Here is a 5,538-nt window from a genome sequence, read left to right as displayed (position 1 = left end):
CTAGTGCCACTGTCTGCCCCAGGGTGCCCTGCTGCACTTGTCTCATGCACAGCTGCATCAAGATGGAGTCAATCCTGCTCTAGAATCAGGGCAATGTTAACTCCGCTTTGTAACGCAAAACATATTAGCCAAAAGACCTTTAATTACTGCTCACAGATGAATCCCCTGTAAACCACTGTACTGTTTCTCTCCAACATCACCTCTTCCTGTCTCACTGCAGAGGGTGTACATCCACACTATATCAGACAGGTCAATCAAGGAAACACTAAAACCAAACTGCACCCATGATGTGAGAGAGGGAAAAGCTCTGCTGCTGCTCTCTCATAAGTTCGAGTTGCCACTGTTAAAACCTAATTTAAAAAATTAGTGAACTGCAGGGGAGAGTTGATACCTAAAGATAATTATAGAAGTGAAAGTGAACAAAAATATAACAGAGGTACCATGCATGTTTGTAGATGATCAATGCACAATAGTAAAGAATGTTTAATGAGCAGGCATTCAATACCTTTTAAACCTAACTTAAGACTAAACGGTAAGTGTATTAAACTTGGAACTACTTGTCTCAACATGCTTTAGCAAAAACTGTAATTAAAAAACCTGATTAAACAAGACTCTATTCCCACACACAGCTCCACCTTACTGCCTTGGCAAAGCTAAAGCTGGTAACACCCTTTAGCTAGTTTTCACAAAGCACATTAGCAATTAATAAAAGCAAAGTGGAGGAGTTCATGTTTGTTTCCAACACACACAGTGCTTAGGGCATCAGTGCTGTCTGACAAAGGGTGGTGTTTCCAAAAAAACACTCTGAATCTGCTCCATGAGCTTGCTTTCTGCTTGTCCTCAAGGGCAGTGGAGCCCGCCCAGTACCAAAGACTGGCATTGTCCCGCAGCCCAGAGCCTCCTCCTTGCCTTCTGCTGCAGGACAAGAGGCCTTCGGCTTCCCAAAAGGTCCTTGCACTGCCAGCAGCAAACTGCTGATAAAGCAATACCACCACGGAATTCAATTAGAAAAAGAAATAGATTGCTTTAAGTACAGATGGCTTTTTCACAGCGTTCAAAGTGTAGCCACTTACAAGTATTGCATGTTACAGAGTATCCTAATAAATCGGTTATTGAGAATCTATGTATGAGTTACAGTGTAAGCACATCTACTGAGCTTTCTGTTCTAAGGAAAATCAACGAAGATACATTCAGCAATTTCAGTTGAACTCCAGTTCATCCATGGCAAAACCACGTGAGGTTTCAGGAACTGTTAAGACAACAGAAATACTTAAAAACATATCTGAACTATCAAGGATCATTGGTGTCATCTCAGTGCCAGTGATATTTCAGACTCACATGTTTCCAGAAAAAAAGTAAATGGCAAAATTTTCTTCCACCCTCATCCTCTCCGAGCTTTCCACATCTCTTCTACCTAAATGAAGAAAGAATGCACCATGTTTTTCAGACTATCCACAGTCTCTTCAGCTCAGGATTTTGTTTTTGTATTATGACAACATAGCTGTAGCATTAAAATAAAACAAAACCATAACAGCTGAGTTTCCAACTAGAAACATTCTTTAATATTAAAAAAATTATGCCAGAAGAGTAGAAAGATATTGAGACCTCAACAACAATTTGCTCCCTTTTATCACATACCAAAATAATGCCATCAACAATTATTATCAGAGAAAAAAGTTCATGATCAGTTTTCCTTAATAAGCATTTTTCCATGGTTCAGTTGCTTTATTGGTAGATCTTCAGTAATAAGTTGCTGAAGCTGTGAAGTTGGATTAGTGAAGTTGTTTAATTTGCTCCTTATTCTTATGTAAGCACAAAATGAAAGCAAAATATACTGTAATTCAAAACTATTGCCCACTTTAAAGCATTATGAGGTATTCTAAATCACACCATTATACAACACCAATTAAAAATGAACTGTTCAGCATCTCCTTAGCGACTCTGGAAACGAAGATATATAATCTATTGGCATAGTTGACAGTTTTTCTCCCAAGAAGGCAGATGCTCTCAGACTCATGGGCTGGCAGCACAGCTGCACTTTGTCTTACACTGTGACCTGCCTGGGATACAAAGCAGCTGCTCCAGCAGCAGGCACAGCTGCTCTAGGTCTAAGTTCTCCCACCATTAACTCCACAGCTATCTGAGTCATGCAACAGACAAAGTACAGAACATGAATATCTCCGGCACACTGTGAAGTCCAGCAGCCTATGTGGAGCAGGCTGGATCCCACTCCAGATAGCATCTGCAAACAGATGTTATGGAATTTCTTACCTGCTTCTACAATGGTTCTTTGATAATTAGTAAAAATAAATGTTTGGCATTTGGAAGCCAAAGGCAAATAGCTGAAACTTCATAATCTGGGTGAGTGGGAGCATCCTGGAGCCACTGAGTGGCAGTTCAGAGGAAAGCAAAGTTTCACTGCTCTACCTTACCCCATGATAGGAGGCTGAAGAACTGTTCTGCCTGGCAGAGGAGAGTTACTTTTGATTTTTTTGTTGCCTTTCACATTTTCTGCAACTGTCAACTCAGAGATTTTCCTCTTAGTTTGGTAATAGTGGGGAAGGACACTGGATGATCTCTTGAGCTACGCAAGGACATTTTCTTCCTAGCAGAAAAGGTTGCGGGGGTGGAAAAAATAAATGAACAAACTTGAAATACATTAATTTGTTAAGTTCAGAGAGTGAGTATTTACACCTGGTTCTTGTATTTGCAATGGTGATGGCTCTTCTCTGGGTTTCTTAATACAGAGGATAGACCACTCAGTGGTCATGAGATCCCAGCATCCTGTCAGTAAGGCAAATGAAAACCTCCTGTTTTGTAACAAAGACATTAAACATGCCAAAGAGTGTAGGAGTATCAAAACAGGGTTTTGAAATGAATCTTTCTTTCATGCTACTGTTATGCTTTCAGTCTCTGAAAATCACTCTGATGGGGCCAAATTCCAAAATAGCTCCTGCTATGATTGCTGATCATAAGGGCAGCACACACCACAGCTGCCCAGACCAAGCTGCAGCACATCAAGATGTTCAGCAAGGAGAAAGGTGGGTGCTATTTTCTGGAGTTACTCTGGAAAAGAAAACTGTCAGTTCTGTTAATGCTCAGTCAATCACTAGTATCACTGGTTTTTAGGGTTTTTTTGTTTTGTTTTTTGTTTGTTTGATTGTGGGTTTTTTTTGTTGTTGTTGTTTTTGTTTTTTTTTTTTTTTTACACAAGTATATCTTAAAGAATGAACCTATCATCCTCCGCTTTGACTGTGTATCCAAGGTGAAATATTACACGTACACAAACAAAAAATTCAAGCATGCTATGGTGACAATGGCAGTGCTACAGAAAGAGATGACATGGTATTAAAAGGAAAGTTCCTTTATTTATTTATTTATTTAGCATTCAGAAGGGAAGCGTAATAGAAGGACATTTTAATCATTAACTTGGGTTAGCTTTCACAGCACCTGAGAAGATACCATATGGAATATATTCCAGCATAATTTCTACTCCTAATGACTTAGTTTTCCAAGAAACAAATTCTGTAGTACATAATCTGATAAAGTGGCCTTGCCTTCCCTTCCTCTACAGATCCATCAGTTACACAAGATCCATTAAGGTACACTTAATGTGTCCAATATAATTCTGAGTGAAACACCATGGTTGTTCGGAACATGCACTTGAACAGAAAACAGCTTGAAGTAGTGGGAGACTGGAAGAAATTCCAGCTATGCTGCCTCCCACTTTAATTCCTGCTCAATAAAGTTCTGCTGTACTTTAGACCAGAGAGTGAAGGATGAAAGGCATGAAAATCAGAGCCCTGTAGTCCTTCAGTTATCCAACTTAGATAACTGTTATGGTAGTCATGAAAAGACGTTTTTGAAATCTTTATATTTCACATACTTAGGACAAATAAAAATCAGCACTAGCAGGCACCAAAGGAACACAAGTGGGACTACCTTGCTGTCTCTATGAGTTGGTTTCAAGATTATTTTCAAGTAAATGTTTAGATCTGAAAACATTTTTTGATACTTACAGACAGTTCCCCCCTTCTCCCCTCATTTTTAGAATTTTTATAACTACATATATATGACAGGATTATGATTAAAATACCAGGAACTGATTACCTGTTTCTGGAAAAAGCAGTGCATTTAGGCAAGCCCTAACAGAATTCTTAGAAGCTTTGCTTGTGAAAGCTGGAATAATACTTCCTTCTGACTTTGAGAAAGTTTAGAGGAGAAAAATCTGGAGGAAAATGTGTGAAATGATTCTTCAGGCTGCAGCTTGGCTTCAGGCAATCTAGTTTGAGTTCTTCTATATTACTTTAAATGAGGAACATATCACAGGCACACAAAGTGCAGGTACAAAGCTGTGTGTGCAGCTTAGGTTAATGGGTGTACGGGGAGGATACAAGTGGGTCTGAGTAGCATCTACTGGGCTCTGATTGAGTAAATGTGCAGAGCTATAGCAGACAGCATGCCTTTGCCTTTCAGCCAGTTAACAATTGCAAGAACGCACGGCATCTTCCACCTCTTTTCATTCACAGAAGGACAATACCCTTCAGCTCTCTCCGCAAGAGAAGTAAAGGTACTTCAGGAAAGGACAGCTAGAAGGACATCACAGAATAGTCTCCCAGTGTCATGCTAAGACTGACACTACTAAGAAAGGCAGACTGTACACCAGACTCGCTTGGCATGAGGCTATTAACTTCAGAGTGATGGAATTAAGCAAATTCATTGACAGGTTATATCCAACACCCATTTCTAGATAATCACTATAACATGAAACAGCAACAATCAAAGGTTCAAGGACAATTCCTTGCAAATGTTGAGCAGCAGAACACCAGCCCTATATATATATATATTTTTTTTTTAATTTTTTTTTAACTCCTCGGACTGTTCATGGATCAGGCAGTTCTCAGGACCATTCAGTCCCCCCAAGAAAGCATCCAAGTGGGTGGCAAAGAAGGGGGAGAAGTGAAAAGAATCTCAGGTCACTTCAAGTTCGAAAAAGTATGAACGCAGTTTCTGGTAACTTCTATCAGATCTGGCTCTACTTTGGTTGGGTGGCTTAAACAGCTGTCTGTTTGCACACAGTTGTGCAACAATTTTACAGCTTGCTAATTTAAACTTGAGATTGCAGCATGTGGCTCCCTTCAGACATAACTTAAAATAACAACAACAAAAAATTATATAAAAACAAACAAGCAAAAAGAAAAACAAAACCTGAAGGTCATTTATTTAAAGTTTGATGAGAATCAGGATCCTGTCTTTTTAAGCCTTATTGCGAAATGAGTGAAAAATTTATTATGTATTTCCTTTCTGGGGTGTATTATGCAGCTGTATATCAGGATCACTACAAAAATGAGTTTGTTGTGAACTAATTAAAGAGGAAAGTTTTGCCACAAGCATTATAGCTGCACATAACACACCTTGGAAAAGCAGTGTCTACAATAAAATAGTAACTGAGACATGACTGCCTTAAAAAGAAGAAATAAACAACCTAACAGCAAGATGTCTTCCACAGCTTTGTAGCCTGGTACTCTCAATTTATGG

The sequence above is a fragment of the Cyrtonyx montezumae genome, unplaced genomic scaffold, assembly GCF_038088225.1.
Source record: "Cyrtonyx montezumae isolate F1298 unplaced genomic scaffold, pur_monq_1.0 scaffold_7, whole genome shotgun sequence".
Taxonomy (NCBI): Eukaryota; Metazoa; Chordata; class Aves; order Galliformes; family Odontophoridae; genus Cyrtonyx; species Cyrtonyx montezumae.
This window is presented reverse-complemented; position numbering follows the sequence as displayed.